Genomic DNA, 17511 nt, shown 5'->3' with positions numbered 1-17511 from the left:
CAACCCTGGCTGCTGTTGCCAATTCATGAATCGGGAATGTCTAATCCTACAAAAGTCAGTGGCTTTCCAGTCACTAGGAGTGCACACTATTGAACGCATGACTATCCACTTTATCAGCTGCCTGTCAGCAGCTACACCAGATGGGATTTTCATTTCAGACAAGAAAAATTAAAAATTATATACGCAAACAGAAGCTCCACAGGAACGAGAGATAAATGGGAAGGTCGAAATAACCCAAATAAGTGCTTTTAACTAGTTAGAACTAAAAAGCGAGGAGCAATAAACAAAAAAAAAAAAAAAGCATTTAGGCTTCCACAGAATTTCACTTCAAAGTATAAAACGAAGAGAAGAGAGTCAATCACCTTGTTCTTAGCCAATTAAAAAAACAAACACACACAGGATATGAAAATTCAACAGACAAAATGGTAAATCTCTGCAGAGCTATCTGATATCAATATATTCAAATCTCTTCATGATGATGGGCCTCTAGGAGAAAGCCTTTTGTGGCAAGCTGTGCACTTCAAACAAAAACAAGTCAATATGGATTCGTTCCTTCACATTCATGCATCCCAGGAGATGACTGCTTTAGTGAAGGATTAGGAGAACTACTCCTTTCGATGCCTTTAAAGCTTCAGTTGATCGTTTGCTAAAGCCCTGGCACTTCTGGAACCACTGGAACACGAGAGACGCTCGATCACAATAGAGTATGCAGATGGATTTGTTACATTTGCACATACTCGGCTTTGCCATTCATTTAAAACTTGTAATGTCTGGGGGTGAAAGGCGTTGAAGAAAACAAAAATACAATTGACATAAGGCAGAAGGAAAAGGGAGCCACATTAGACGACGATGAGGACTTTTATTATGATACATCGATGGATTCAAGGTCTACCAATGACAAGTCTCAAATTAATCTTGCGGGTTTTGAGTCGTCAATATATCCATCCCCCTTACGTCAAACGTGGCTTACTCGCTGGTGTGGCAGACGCCGGGAGGATGAGAAGACCGGGAGAGAGACAATACCTCCCAGGTTGGCAGAGGGTACAGTGGAAGCAGGCTTCTTCTCAGACACAGGACGGGCAGCCATCTTTCCAATCCAAAAATAAATTCCTCTTAACCTCTTGTACACATTTTGCAATAACATCCAGTTAAGATTAGCAAAGGGCAGAAGGCTATCCCTGAAGCATCAAAACAACCCTGGGCAAGGTGCCAGTCCATCACATTGACGCTGCCACACTGGGCCAATTCATCGGAACGTGCTTGGGATGTGGGCATCTGTATAATAACCATGAAAATGAAGTGCCTGCCCATCAGTCATTACAACACACCGCCACATTTCTACACCGCTTTCAGAAGCAAAATCCTATCAGGAATCATTTTGAAACTTAAAGCTGTAGCTAAACATTTCGGGAATGTGCTGCTATCAGTTGACCGAGGACTGTCGATACCAGCATAGTTATTAGCTGTCTGCTGGCTCATCATAAATGACGCTGAACACCTCTGACACCTTGACAGCAGTTGAAATTGCAGCTAACCTGTGGCCCCACGGTGATCCAATGACACTGACGGTAATGATGCTGTTAAGACCTCCAGGAGGTAATGGATACCTAAAGGCACTTTTAAATATTCAGCTGTAAATGCATGTTGAAGTTCTGGAATCAGACACAATTTTACCCACTGCCAACACAACTACTTGGTAAACCACCAGTGCTGCCAATAGTTGTTTTTCATTATTTTCAAAATGATTTCAAATACATGGCCCCATATTATGTTTTATTTATTAGCAAAGGGAGTGCAGGTAAGTAGTCGACTCCACAAGGTATTTTTGTAAAGAGTAGCAATACTTCATGTTACTTTAATTCAGATTCTGTTCATCCCTTTACTGTTGGCAAAGGCAAATGCAGAAATGCATGTTCTTTTATAATGTGTTATGATACAGTTTTTAAATTTTATCAATTGCCACCCTTCTAGCTATTTTGAGGAACAACTCCTGCACTCGCCAGGTTAGGTTTTTGAACTTAGGATTTTGGATTTGTTAAACTTACCATAACCAAAGTATCTTTAAATTGTTTCAACGCCATGCTTGTTTATCATGGGCGCTGTCATTTTGTTTGGAGGTTGCTACCAGGCCACTAAGCAAACAACCCATAAGTGCGCAGTAAGTGATGTCAAGCTCAAGCTTAATAAGGAAACATGGAATCAGAATTAAAATTTGATTCCTTAGCATTAAACGTAAAGGCGGAAGTCAAGAATTTGGGTTCAATCATGAACTCTGACCTAAACTTGAAATCGCACATTGACCAAATTACTAGGACTGCATGTTTTTTTCTATTTAAAGATCATTGCAAATGTTAGATTTCTTGTATTTAAGCTTTTGTTTCTAGCCGACTACATTACCATAACGCACTCTTAAGTGGTCCACCTAAGATGGAGATCAATCAGTCGCAGTGCACCCAGAATAAGCAGCATGAATCTTAGCCAGACAAAGAAAATCTAAGCACATCACCCCAGTGTTGGTGTTGTGACACTGGTTACCCGTGTCTGTTAGAGCAGGCGATGGATGATACAGCACATTGCCACACCCACCACATGACAAATCAACTCAGGATCGCAAATTAAGACCCGAGTGCAGCCATGAAACAGGTGACACATCAGCACCACACCAGTTCAGACGGAATGGAACCAGCGGTAGGTTTTTAATGGTGGCTGGAGTGCCAATTCTGCCACCAACCCCCAAGTTTTTCCCTACAGGTTGGAGGGCCTACTTGCATGGCTGGATGCAAGATTAACGTCATACCCAGGACAGAGAAATTGCAGGTTAAGGGCTCAAGGGCCCAACAGAGCAGAGTCCCATTTGGCATTTATGGGATTCAAACCGACAACCTTCTGATTGTCTTATTATTCTTATTATGTAAAGCACTTTGAGCTACGGTTTGTATGAAAATGTGCTATAGAAATAAATGTTTGTTGTTGTTGTTGATTGCCAGTGCAGATCCCTAGCCTCAGAGCCACCATGTCTGTTAGAACGGACTAAACTACTGACTAAAATACTATTAATGGTATGTAAAGCTTTAATTAATCTTATACCTTCCTATATCTTGGAGTGCCTCTTCCCCTACATTCCAAGTCGTAACCTTAGATCTTCAATTGGTGGTCTGCTTATTATTCTCAGGTCAAGCATAAAAGAAGGGGCGAGGAGGTCTTCTGCTGTTATGCACCAAAAACCTGAAAGATGTTACCGACCGAGATACGCCAGGCCAAAACTGAGGAACATTTAAACAAAAATAAAACTTGTGAATCCCAACTTCTTTTAATTTGGCTTTTTCATAGCTATATTTTACTTCTGCCCTTAAAACACTAGATATGCAGAGAATTATCATACTCTTCAATAAAACTGCAGTCTTTAGTAATCTTTACTTTTCTTGAATGTTCCTTTCTGGTTATTCTATGGAGATGCACCTGATCAAAGTCCTGTGCAGCCATCTGGGATGTTTGAATGAAAGCGGATACCCCAACTGGCCAGAATACCCACTTTCTTGAATCCTCTAAGACGAAGCCATGAGAAAAAGCATTAAAGATCACTGATGCCAAGTAGAATGCCCAGTGGGGTCTGGGGGGGCTCTTGGGCTGGCACCCCTATATATTTTGGGGTTTTTTTCCAGCCTAATTTTAGTTTGTTTTTTTTTTTTCTGTCCACTCTGGCCACCTGAACTTATCATGAGATTGTCATTTAGAGAGACTTAAAAAACACATTCTATGTGCATTTTTATCACTCTTTAATTTAATACTGTTTTTTATCAGTATGCTGCTGCTGCTGGGGTATGTGAATTTCCCCTTGGGATTAATAAAGTATCTATCTATCTAATGTTTGTAGATGATACCAAGATAGGTGGATTAGCAGATCATTTGGAATCCGTTATGACATCACAGAAGAACTTAAAATAGCAGACAGGCTTTGGGCAGATTTGTGGCCGATGAAATTTAATGTCAGTAAATGTAAAGAATTACACGTAGGAAGTGAAAATATTAGGTTTGAATACACAATGGGCGGTCGGAAAATCGAGAGTCCACCTTATGAAAAGGATTTAGGAGTTGTAGTGGACTCTAAGCTATCGACTTCCCAACAGTTTTAAGATGCTATTAAGAAGGCTAACAGTTATATAGCGCCTTGATGTGTGGAGTACAAGTCACAGGAGGTTCTGCTCAGGCTTTATAACACACTGGGGAGGCCTCATCTGGAGTCCTGGGGGCAGTTTTGGTCTCCAGGCTACAAAAAGGACATAACAGCAATTCAGGGCTACAGGGGATGAATTATGAGGAAAGATTAAATAAGCTGAGCCTTTACAGTTTAGACAAAAGAAGATTAAGAGGTGACATGACTGAAGTGTTTAAAATCATGAAGGGAATTAGTCCAGTGGATCGACACTGTTATTTTAAAATGAGTTCATCAAGAACAGGGGGACACAGTTGGAAACTTGTGAAGGGGAAATTTCACACAAACATTAGGAAGTTTTTCTTTACACAAAGAACGATAGACACTTGGAATAAACGACCAAGTAATGTGGTAGACAGTAAGATGTTAGGGACTTTCAAAACTCAACTTGATGTTTTTTTGGAGGAAATAAGTGGAGAGGACCAGCGAGCTTTGTTGGGCTGAATGGCCTGTTCTCGTCTAGAGTGTTCTAATGTTCTAACGACTTTCTCTTAATTATCCAGCTATCTATCTATCTTATGCAAGTGTGCATTATTTATTTTGCATACTATTGTCACACACGTGCGCTTAGGTGGCAGCCAACAATTCCTGAGGTGAGTGAACTATCAAGGGACAAGGGGATAATTTTAAATATTAACATCTCTCTCCTTTTTCCACCAGAGTTGTCAAAGAAAAGCCATAATAATAATTCACTCAAAATCAACAGGTCCTGATTCTTAAAATGGCTCCTATTCTATTCCATCACATCCGCCTCTGAAGAGAATGTCACTTCCGGTAGCACTTCGATGACATCACCCTTCCGTCCCTACCTGATGACGTCACTTCTGATGACATCAATTCCGACAACATAACTTTTCCGGCCACCACCTGATGACATCACTTCCGGTCGTCTCTGTCTCCTAGTTATGACGTCACTTCCGGCCGCCATCTTTCTATAAATACGCACCTTCAACTTCTCTTTATCATCAAATGTTATGATTTTGATCACCTTTATTCACTCACTTTTGTGCAAGATCGCCGGACGTTAAAAGGGGCCAATTCCCCAACTCTTCTTTGTGTCTCTTTTTCCTACACTATTTATCTATTATTCTTATGTAATTTGTTTGTAAAGATTACTTTGACATCTTGTAAAGCTCTTTTAGCTCCATCTTTTGTGCAAAAATTGCCAGAGAAATAAACGTCGTTGTTGATGTCACCACCTAGATGGTATGAAGATGCATGCTGTGCATATCTTAATCATCCCAGTTTATGAAGATCAAAATGAATTTCTGTACCAAGTTCTCCTGGCATAAGACGTTAGAATTTCTTCTCTAACATTTGACTCTGATGAAAGATGGCTTTCACCTCCCATTCACTAACTTGACACAAATCTGATCTTACATCTACCTCCTGGTCCTACTTGAATTTGCAAAAACTCCTAAAGCGAGTGATGCTCGATGAGAGAAAAGATGAATTTCAATGATTTTACTGGTCAACAAGCATTTTGCTACTGGGATTCCTTCGCCTGTACTTTAACAAATTTCACTTGCTGACTCCAAATCCGAAAACCGTTTCCGTCCATCACATCTCATTTTTTAGTTATGATGTTCCAGGTCTTGAAAAACTGGGGTGACTGGACAGTAAAGGCGATGCGTTTCAGCATTTGAGAAAGAAGTATGGACTTGAGAAAAGTTAGGCCAAAATGAAGGAAGGTGTGAACTGATGCTTGATGAGCAGTTCAAAAGGAAACTGAAGCCCACTGAAACAGCACCCTCATTCATGCGGGTTTGTCCAGAATTGTCTTGACAATCACAGAGCACAGAATAACGCTGAGCTCGTGGAGAACCTGCTGAAAGAACATCAGCTTACGGGAGCCAGAATGTCACTCAAGACACATTTTTTACATTCTCATCTCGACTTTTTTTCCACCAAATCTAGACGATGTCAGAGTTGAGCACTGGGAAAGATTTCATCAAGATACAAAGGTGATGGAAAAATTTACTCCGAGCATGATGGGTGACTACTGTTGGTTCATGCAAAGGGAGACGGATGTGCAGTACAAGCAGAAAAAGCAATTGACTCAGACAATTTTGAGCACTCTGACCTCGCTTTTATATTGAGGTAAATTGACATAAACAAGTTTTAACGTGTCTCTGGTATCGTATTCAGAATAAACACATTCAAACCATTTTGGAGGGGCAGAGTTCAAACTCCAGATATCATGTTGATATATTATATTGATATTTAAAAGGGTCAAAACGGCAATGATGTGTATCTCAAAAATCTGATGTGATAGCTTAATTCTGATTTCATATATAATAATAATAATAATACATTTTATTTATTTGTAGACACCTTTCTAAACATTCAAGAAAACCGAATAATAGACAGAACACAGATTATAAACAAAAGTAAAATACAAAATTAAAATCAGACAGAGCAATTGTAATCAAAGAGAAAAAGCCGTCTTAAACAAATGAGCTTTAAGTTTAGATCTGAAAAGTGAAAATGATTCAATATGTCAAAGCTCAGATGGTAGAGGGTTCCAAACCTGGCGGGCAGAGCAACTGAATGAAGACGTATGAAGGGGTCAGTCAAGTGGATGGAGGACGACGATCTAAGGGTACGGGAGGGAATGGCAACATGGAGGAGGTCAGACAGATATGGAGGGGCGAGGTTGTGGAGAGCATTTAAAATGAACAGGAGAATTTTGAATTGAATGTGAGCTGAACTGGAAGCCAATGAAGGTGCTGCAAGACTGGAGTGATATGGTGAATAGAGGGGGTCTAGTAATGATGCGGGTGGGCAGCTGAATTCTGGACCAGTTGAAACTTATAAAGAGATTTGCGAGAAAGACCAAAGAAAAGGGAATTGCAATAATGGAGACGAGAAGTGACCAGGCTATGAACGAGGATAGTAGTGGTGTGGGGCGAATACGATTAAAGTTAGGCAAGTGGAAATATGAAGACCGGGAGACGTTATTGATGTGGGACTGAAAGGATAAGAGTACGGTCAAGGATGACAACTGTGGGGAAGGGGAGACAGAGGAATTATCAGTAACAAATGAAAAAGGATCAGTTTTAGATCATGTTGATTTTGTACCAATGAGGAGAACCTCAGTTCTGTCACTTGTTACTTAATTTAAGAAAATTTGAAGAAAACCAGGATTTGATTTCTGCTATGCAATCAATAAGTGAGGAGGGTGGAAAGGAAGCAGTAGGTCTGCTAGTCAGATAGAGCTGGGGGTCATCAACATAACAGTGGAAATTAATGTTATATTTACGAAAGATATTACTGAGAGGAAGGAGGTAAATATTGAAATCAGTGTAAAAAAACTTAGAAAGCTGGCCTGAAGTTCCCAAAATATCATTTTGTAGCCCAGTGATACAGCACAAGGCTGCCTCAAACCTAAATGTGTAAAAGCGAAGGAGGCCTGAAGATACTCTGAATCCACTCTACTTCAGCTAAGCTGCACTCCTATACACACACATTAAGGTTATTATTGGGTCCTTCTGTCATGAGTTCAGGGTCCAGTGAAATTCGTACCTGCATGTGCCAGTACCATGATGAGCGAGTGTAACAACAAACGTCGCTTCGAAAACCTCGGTCTCCCTTGCACATGAAATTTTAAAATAAATGTATTAAAATTATATATCTTTGTAGGCAAATCATTTTATGCATGCAAGTTCCCTTCCTTTAGTATCCCCATGGGGATGGTCTTATAAATTTTAAATCTGCAGCTAAACATAAGCCGTCACCTATCCGACAGCTAATTGGAATGGGCAACACCTCGCGCGTCTCACTTTTAATGCGCACATTTACATGCTCCACCTACTCCTAATTTGAGTCTCAAGGGCCCATCTACAAATGAGAATGGAAAACAAATGACTTCACCAGAAAAATGCATGAAATATTTAACAGTCCTGCAGACAATAAGTTGTTCCCTCAATTAAAAAATCCAAAGGGGTCTGGCAATGCAGAAGACCGTATTTTTGTCCAACATGGTCATGGGGTGCAGGACCTGCACTTATTTATGCTGCCAGCACCCATGTCAAGGCACAGAGAATAATACTATTTAAAAAATTTCAATTAAAAAAACATGTTCAGTGAAAAAGATACCTCAGTCAAAGAGACAACAACATTTATTTCTATAGCACATTTTCATACAAAAAAATGTAGCTCAAAGTGCTTTACAAAATGAAGAATAGAAAAATAGAAGACACAATAAAAAATAAACATCAGTCAACATTAATTAACATAGAATAAGTAAGGTCCGATGGCCAGGGTGGACAGAAAAAAAAAAAAAACTCCAGACAGCTGGAGAAAAAAAATAAAATCTGCAGGGATTCCAGACCAAGAGACCACCCAGTCCCCTCTGGGCAGACAAAGTGCACAAAGAAAATAAAGCAGAAAGAAAAACTGTGACTAAAGAATTACAATTTAGATGGACGAATGCAAGACAGACCTACAGTGCTTGAAAAATGTTCCAGCATCTTATACTGTACATCTTTCGTCACATACTGTGGATGTAAAAAGTCTACACACCCAGGTGAAAATGGCAGGTTTTTGTGATGTAAAGAAAACAAAACCAGGGTACATCACGTTGGAACTTTATCCACTTTTATTGTGGAATTATAGCCCACACAAATAAAGTGAAAACAAACTGGAAACCATTTAGGTGTGCCACCATACCATTCCATCTTGATAGCCGTTAAGTTCTGATCACATCAAAGCAATAAAGGTGGTCCCTTCCGAAGTTACCGTTGTGTCAAAGCTTGTAGTCTTGTTACACGAGTCTACAAACTGGAAGTTTTTCGACAACTGCAATGGCGAGAGAGGGAGGGAGGGAGGGCAGGGGGATTGAGTGGAAAGCTGAAGCTTACTGTCGGTACAGAAAATCCTAAAGTGCTGGTACCATAACGTATAAAACCATGCCATGTAACTCTACAAATATGGAGACCTTACAGTACGAAGCAAACGAGTAGTCAGTGGTTCTAAAAATCTTCCAGTTTAGCTTTGCATATATGGAAAAAAAAAATGCCTGTCCTCCAATGTAATATCTATTTACGTGTAGGGAAGGCGACTTTACTTTATGATTCTCGTTCAGCACTCTGAGTATCAGACTCAGAAACATTAGTACACATAACTGAACTCCAATGATCAAAATACCAATCAAAAAAACTGTAATAATAAGGAGAGACCAGGCCAGAGTGGTCAAAATGCAATGTTTTACATTATTTTTGGTCACCTTTGAAATTTATGAGCATTTTTCAACAGTGAATAATTAAAAAAAATACATTTGTCACTGGAAATGAATTCTATTAAAGTTTGGCTTCTTCATCTTTTCCCACTAATATGCAGAGTTGATGTTTGATATGTTTTGGTGTGACTTTTATGGCCAGATGTTGTTCTGGATGCCAACCCTCTCCGTTTTTGTGGGCTTCTATTAATTCTAAACTGTTCTGCCACCAACACCCACTAGCCGACTTAATATCCAACACACACACACACACACACACAGTTGTTAAGACAATTCTTCCAAAAGGTGTGAGATGTATCATTTTGAAGACGGCAAGTAAGAACACGATAGGTCAATAAACACATGCTGATAGGAACGACACCAAAAAATTAGGATTCTTCAACCAGGATAATAAGGCACAGCCTGGAACAGACTTCCAAGAAGGAGAATTGCAGCCTCAGTCACAGATAGACAGACAGAGAGATAGATAGATAGATAAGAGTAGTTGGCAGGATCAGACAGAGAGACAGGCAGTGTAGTTGGCAGGATCAGACAGACAGTGTAGTTGGCAGGATCAGACAGAGAGACAGGCAGTGTAGTTGGCAGGATCAGACAGACAGCGTAGTTGGCAGGATCAGACAGAGAGACAGGCAGTGTAGTTGGCAGGATTAGACAGACAGCGTAGTTGGCAGGATAAGACAGACAGCGTAGTTGGCAGGATTAGACAGACAAACAGACAGAAATTTGTGGAAACGGCTGCAGAAAACAGAACACAAGAATAAAAGCATCAAAGGTTTCATGGGCATCTCCACCCCACCAAGTACGTGTAATAAAACAAAAAGCAACTTACTGCAGAGAGCAATTTATGGTTTACTCAAAGTATATTGTAAAAATGTCTGCACAAAATCTTCAAGTATCTGTGATATCCACTACAATGTGAGCTAATCAGCGTTTAATCAATATTTGCATATTGCGTTCAAAAGTATGCATTTCTGGATTTTTTTTTTTTTTTTTTTATACTGAAAGCAACTCATTTGTATTCAAGTGTGCTGCTTTGCCCTCTGTGTAAGATACTTTCAATTTGTTGAAGTTAACTCTCAGGTACAGTTGAGGTCAAAGGTTTCCATAAACGAAGATTCCAGAAATTGATCTCGATACTTTTTGAAGCCACTGATTTGACGACTGTCATAACTGAGTTAACTGGGAGTGCACCTATGCCCGTATTTAAAGGCCTAACTTTGCAGCCAATGTCTTTGGTGCTGTTGGGAAACTCCAGGCAATCAACCAAAAATAAACTGTGGACCTCCACCAGTTCAGCTTGTCCTTGAGAACAATTTCCAAAAATTACACAAATACAAATATCTAGGGACGACCAAGACACTGCATCATTCAGGAAGGAGGTACATCTTTTGTTTTGGAAGATTCAACTGAACCCCCAGATAACAACAACAATGGAATCAGTGAAGGAGTTGGAAGCATCAGGCACCAAAGTATCTAAAGTATTTAACGGAGTCCTTCATTGCCATGACCAGAACTGCTGTCACAAAAAGAAGCCCTTACTCCAAACTGAACATAAAAAAGCCAGACTGAAGTTTGAAGGCGATCTCCAGGACAAAGACCTGTCCTTTTGGAGGAGCGTTTCATGGTCAGATGAAACAAAATTTAGAATGCTTGGCAATAATCATCACTACTACACTATGTATGGAGGAAGAAACACAAGGTTCCTAAGTCAAAGACTAGTATCTCAACAGTGAAGCATGGCGGTGGTAGCATCATACTCTGGCGGTAAAGGGACTGGGGCAGTTCCAAAAATAAGCGGCATCACAAGGCAGGTAGATTATGTAGAAATTTTGATGCAGCATCTCTCAACATCAGCCCCAAAGTGAAAACTTGGATGCAAATTTGTTTTACGCCATTCGAATGATGCTAAGCAGACCTCCAACGTTGTAACAAAATGGCTTAAAGACAACAAAGTATTGGAGTTGCTATCAGAAAGCCTGGAGCAGAAATCCACAGAAAAAAATGTGGGCTGAATTGAAAATGTGTGTCTGAGCAAGGAGGCCTACCAACGTAACTGACTTTACAACAGCTCTGTCAGGAGGAACGGACAAAGATATCTATTCTATGCATCGTGAGAGGTTCGTGGAAGGAGATCCCATGTGTTTAATTAAAGTTAAGAAATTAAATGGCAAGGCCACCAAATACTAACAAAGTGTATGGAAACTCACGGAATATCTGCTCTAGTAAGTAAAGACCGAAATCAATGTGTGTCTTAGCTATTATTGTGACATTACGTCAATGCCCTAACTGACTTAACACAGAGAATGTATGGTAACATGAGACATCTCGAGTTGTGAAGCACAGAGTTTAAACGTCTGATGGAAACTTTTAGCCTCAACTAAAGTTGCTATTTCTAATTTACAGATTAAAAAACACTAATCACAAAATGGCGCAGTATTGGTTTCTCTCCTTTGTATGAAGCAGCCAGGTTAGGCCCCATCACTGGCAGGCCTAAAACATAGATATGACAAAGGGTGGATGGGCGGGATACACAGTTTCTCAGCTGGTGTGTGCTTGCGTGTGTCCAATAATGGACAGAGACCACCTTGAGGCTTGTTTTCCTTCCTTGCGCCCAATGCTGCCATGACAGTCTCTGACCTCCTGAATCTTAACAAACAGATCCCTACTTCTGAACTTTAGTTTTCTCAGCCAACATATGCAGCCCTTTCTTTCCATTGCTACAGTTTTTTCTTTAACGTGTTAAAAGTAAATTATTACTCAGTGAATCTTCCTCTCGCTGCTTATCTATTCCTACTTCCATCTGAAAATCAGTCTGCAGACAAAGATACATGAAAGATTTAAATTATTTAGAATGTGACCCAGCCTGCATCAAGGATAATTATTTAAAATAAAGTTAAAAATCATTCCTTTTGAGCATCCAGAAAAAAATAAAAGTAGGCAAGGTCCCTGGAAAAGAAAATGCATGCGTGATGGCAAAGGTCCAGAATACACCTTGTTTTTTGAGGTTCAGTAAATAAGGAAAAACAAATAAAGACGCCCCATTACAATGAAAATGAGGCAGTTGGTAGGTGAGCCAATCAGAGGTAAAGAGCAGACGCAAATTGTGAGGGCTGGGGAGCTGTGAAGAGCAGACCACCGAGACTTCCTCTTCCTCTTGGTCCGGTGCTTACCTAGGCAGCCTCTCTGAACGATGGCTATGGCAATACTGGGAATATTAAACAAAGGACATAAATGACGAGGCTCTGTGATAAGAATCATAAAATCCGTGGCTACTAATTCACATTGCTAGACGGTGAGGTTGAATCATTACTTAAAATAAGCGATGACGATCAAACGCTGCATGTTTGATTTAATTCAGACCTGCTTTACTTCAGCTTTGCAGATATTGATTTGTTTTACACTCAACAATTTTCAATGACCAAAGGCCGCGGCACAGCACAGGCTTCATTACAGCAAACTGGTCAAAACTGTTACAATTCTATGTGGAATTTCATTTTTTTTTTTAGTTGCCTTTGAGATATTTTAGCTCTTAAAACACTGGTGGGGAGAATATTTTGAGGAGATGCAATTCATTTTTCACATTTACTCTGCAATCAAAAATATTTTTAACAATTTAGAATTATTGTGGCAATGTTTTGGATGGGGCGGCACGGTGGCGCAGTGGGTAGCGCTGCTGCCTCACAGGAGAGCCGGGTTTGCTTCCCGGGTCCTCCCTGCGTGGAGTCTGCATGTTCTCCCCGTGTCTGCGTGGGTTTCCTCCCACAGTTCAATGACATGCAGGTTAGATGCATTGGCGATTCTAAATTGTCTCTAGTGTGTGTGTGTGTGTGTGTGTCCTGCGGTGGGCTGGGGCCCTGCCCGGGGTTTGTTGCCTGCCTTGCACTGGCTGGGATTGACTCCAGCAGACCCCCGTGACCATGTAGTTAGGATATAGCGGGTTGGATAATGGACGGATGGATGGATGTTTTGAATGTCATTTTGTTAAGTCAACTGTGTTTTATCGTCATATTTTGGTACATTACAGAGTAGAGCTGTGCAGCGTCTTCAAAGTTCACATCATCATGCTGTTCTTCCAGAACATAGATGCTGTATAGTAAAAATTGGGGTGGCACGGTGATGCAGTGGGTAGCACTGCTGCCTTGCAGTTAGGAGACCCAGGTTTGCTTCCCAGGTCCTCCCTGTGTGGAGTTAGCTTGTTCTCCCCGTGTCTGCGTGGGTTTCCTCCCACAGTCCAAAGACATGCCGGTTAAGTGCATTGGCAATCCTTAATTGTCCCTTGTGTGTGCTTGGCATGTGTGTGTGTGTGCATGCCCTGCGGTGGGCTGGCACCCTGCTCGGGGTTTGTTTCGTGCCTTGCGCCCTGTGTTGGCTGGGATTGGCTCCAACAGACCCACATGACCCTGTATTTAGGATATATAATGGATGGATGGTAAAATGTCCTATGTGTCGCTGGTAGATTATGCACAATTAGCTGCTCCACTGAGGCCCCACGTACTGTACAGGCGTTTCAAACCCCCAAAAACAAACATCTGGTGCAATTTTCACAAAAGTCCAGTTCATGTATATAGATGTTAAGACTGGTGCGGACCGAAACAACTGTACCGGGACCCTAGTGGTCCCAGTGCGGTACCAAGAGAACCCTGGAGTGGTATGAATGTGACCTACCACAGGATCGATCTAACTACATGAAATACGGTGTATGATGGGTGAAATTGTGTATTCTGTGTCAGTCATGCCAAGATAATAGGGAATCTCAGTCACAACATAATGAGTCAGGGGGTTACCGTGGAGCATTAAAAACAATAAAAAGGTGCAAATACAAACGCACACAAGTACAAATGTAACACAATTCACACAAAACAACTCACACAATTCCCAGTCAATCAGTGCAAACCCAGAACCTGATCAGGCTCTTGGCTTCTCGTCCACATGGGATCAAACAGCAGTCGTAAATTCCCTTGTGATCGGCTCGATCAAAACACATACAGACGGCAGTGCCTGTGAGACCAACAAGCAAACCCCCAAATCTTACACTATGGACGCAAACAAGCCAAACTGAAAAGTATCATCAAAAATATACAAATCGTTAAGAGAGTAGACGTGTGATTTGAGATAAACTAAACTGAGGTTACGTTCATATGGTGGCTACTGGAAAGTAAACAAGAACATCATACATTTAAATGAAACTTGCCCACTACGTCTACTACCATAAAACAGACCCACGTGCCCTTGGCAGCTGTTTTTCTTGGTACACAACTCTTTCAAGCGTGTCCTTTTCACACCAAGCGTAGCAGTGTGTAAATTTCCAAGTAGTCTTCCACTTGCTCAATAATAAGTTATTTGCTCACACAGCTGTGTTTAGTACATAAACCAAATAATTTGGGGTAAAAGCAGCAGTGAGCAAACACAAATTTTGTCAACCCTCCGTAATCATTTTTCCCGGGAACGAATGAATTTCACGACACGGCCATAGGGCGTTTATTGATACGCTTTATTTGCTTAGACATTTTGCAGTGTGAAACACCACCAAACTAACTGGAAACTGAAATAAAGTACCGTATATACTCATGTAGAAGTCAGGCCTTGAAACCTGAAAAATCGACCATAAAAAAAAAAAATCAGCCCCCAACTTATGTGCCCATTTTACTTCATTTTTTTCTTTTTTTCATCTTCTTGCCTCCTCCAATCTCACACCAGTTTCTCAGACACATTGAATTTTGTTGCAGCAGTGCAGTCACCAATTTCTTTCGCTACTTCAATGACGTTTAATTTCAAACCAGCTTCATATTTTCTTCTGATCGAACGCTCCATCATAGATAAGCGATGCTCTTACGATAAAAGGTGTGTGAGGGTGTGAGATACAAAAAACAAAGACAAATCAGTGCAAACATCGCTTCAGAATAGTGCGGGTATCATCGTGTGGTCGCGTAGGCACAATAGAGAGAGAGGTTAGGAGCGCACGCTGACACAGCGCATTGCCACACCCACATAGTGTGCTCTGTGGTTCCTCTCTCAGGTGAGCGTTAGCTTAGCGTAATCCCTTGTACCGATAGCGTGAGTTTTCCGCATTCGACTTATACGAGTGACATTATAAAATAGCAGAAATTATACTGTAAAAGCCCATCCCAACTTATCCACGGGAGAACTTAGACAGTAATAAATCATCCCTTAATCTGGAACAAATAAAAAAACGATGGAGTACAAGAATGCCTTATGAGTGCAGAGCAAATTTCTCGTGATGGCTGTACTTTTGCGCTCTGCAGATGTTTGGAGTCCACCGACGATTTTTATTTACATCTGCCAATCGATGATGGACAATTTGATCGACCCTGGAATGAGCCTTATTATACAGGGGTATGAAATGACATTTCCCTGGGCCGCAGTACAATATTTAGACAATAAAACAATACAGGAGATGGGTAACTGTACACAATAGAAGGAACGACATCTGTACAAACTGACAAACAGCAATCAGGGCTGACAGGAGATTTACAATGGGCAAGGAATGCAAAGGAATACAGAAGAGACATGGCAATTAGAGTCTATGATTTGGGGCACACGCTGTGTGTTAAGGAGCTTGACGGTCTTTGTGAAGAAGGTGTTGCTCATGACTATGACGCCGTTGTTTGGGTATTCTTGTTATGACATGGGATGCTAGAGATGAGGCCTCCGGAGTCATCCCAGGCAGCCACTTATTGTCAGAGCTCGGCGGATAAACTCAGAAAGGCTTTCTTACATTTTCTTCTTTGGTTTTGCAGCATTCTGGCAACAACCCCTTAACTACATTTTCAGCTTGGGTTCTCATGTTTTGTTTTATGGTTTAGATGAAAGCGCAGTTTGATTTTCAGGTTTTTGATCATCACACTTTCAGTTTCGGGGTCTCCACTCAAAAATACTATTCCCACCATTACAGAATAGTTAAAAAACAATATTTATCATCATAGCTGTCTTAGAGGAACACCTGCATAAGATGATAAGGATGTCAGAGAGTGTGTAGTACAGGAAACAAAGACCTCACAGGTCCTCAGATTGGCATCTTCTTTAAATACCAATGTCAAATGCAACAGTGAAAAGTGAAGACTAAAAATGGCAAAAGAACACGGACACTGGTGGATTTTTTTGGGCGACTCCAAACCTTTCCCCATTCTAACCCTTTCTTAAGGCCAGCATTAAAGGAGTCGATGTTTCACTGTTGCAGAACTGCCATATAAATCAATCAATTACAGTCTGAGTGAGAGGATTCAGTTTTTAACTTTTAATAAAACTAGGGGGTTTCACCCCCTGCTCGCTTTGCTCGCCAACGCCCCCTGGCATGCTCTACACGCCAGCCACTTTGTGTCTCTGTCCCTCGTGTATGTGGATTTCACTTTCACCAAACAACCAATCTTTTAATTCTCGCGGATACACCTCTTCATGGGGAAGAAATACTAATTTCCCTGATGGCAACACGAATTAGAGGATCTACAAGTCTCCGACTTAAAGGTTAATTCCAAACAATATATTCAATCTCTTTTCGTTGTTCCATTATTTCACTGAGTAATAATTTCCGTATTTTTTGTGCTAATGTGATCTTTACCATCACTTTTTTGGAGACTTTTGAATTTTCGTACTTTCATTACCTCTAAACCTGCTCTGCATGTGTACCGCGCCAACGTTTTTGAACCTCTTTACGACATTCTACTTTGTCATCCACTCTTTGTCTTTTATTTCCAGCCCCGGGTGTGGTTAAATCTCTTGGCACAAAGTCTTGTCTCGCGGGACGTGAAAGTGTCTCTCTGAAAAAGTCACGTCTCGTCCCGGGCTAAACAGTCACGTTTCGTCCCAGGATTTTTTCATTATAATATCTGCAAACCTTTCTGAAAACAGGCTTTCACTTTGTCATTACGAGTTATTCAGTGCAAATTGATGGACAAAAATGGCAAAAAAGTTAAATCTACAACACAATCGGGTGTGCAGAAAGTGAAGGGATCTGAATATTTTCTGAATCCACTGTGCCTTGTCAGTTGAGTTAGTCAGAATAATGATGACAGCGTTCCACATTATGGTCTTTTTATAGACC

General features: G+C 40.8%; 1 protein-coding gene across 1 annotated transcript in view; it reads right to left on the bottom strand.

Moving 5' to 3' along the window:
• LOC120516947 (eukaryotic translation initiation factor 3 subunit H-like) overlaps positions 1-17511 on the bottom strand; it is a 214945-nt gene that overhangs the window by 119088 nt on the left and 78346 nt on the right. The window lies entirely within an intron of this gene.

This window comes from Polypterus senegalus, chromosome 16 (genome assembly GCF_016835505.1).
Source record: "Polypterus senegalus isolate Bchr_013 chromosome 16, ASM1683550v1, whole genome shotgun sequence".
In the NCBI taxonomy this organism is placed as follows: domain Eukaryota; kingdom Metazoa; phylum Chordata; class Cladistia; order Polypteriformes; family Polypteridae; genus Polypterus; species Polypterus senegalus.
Note: the sequence above shows the minus strand (reverse complement) of the source record. Positions and strands in the feature narration are given on the sequence as shown.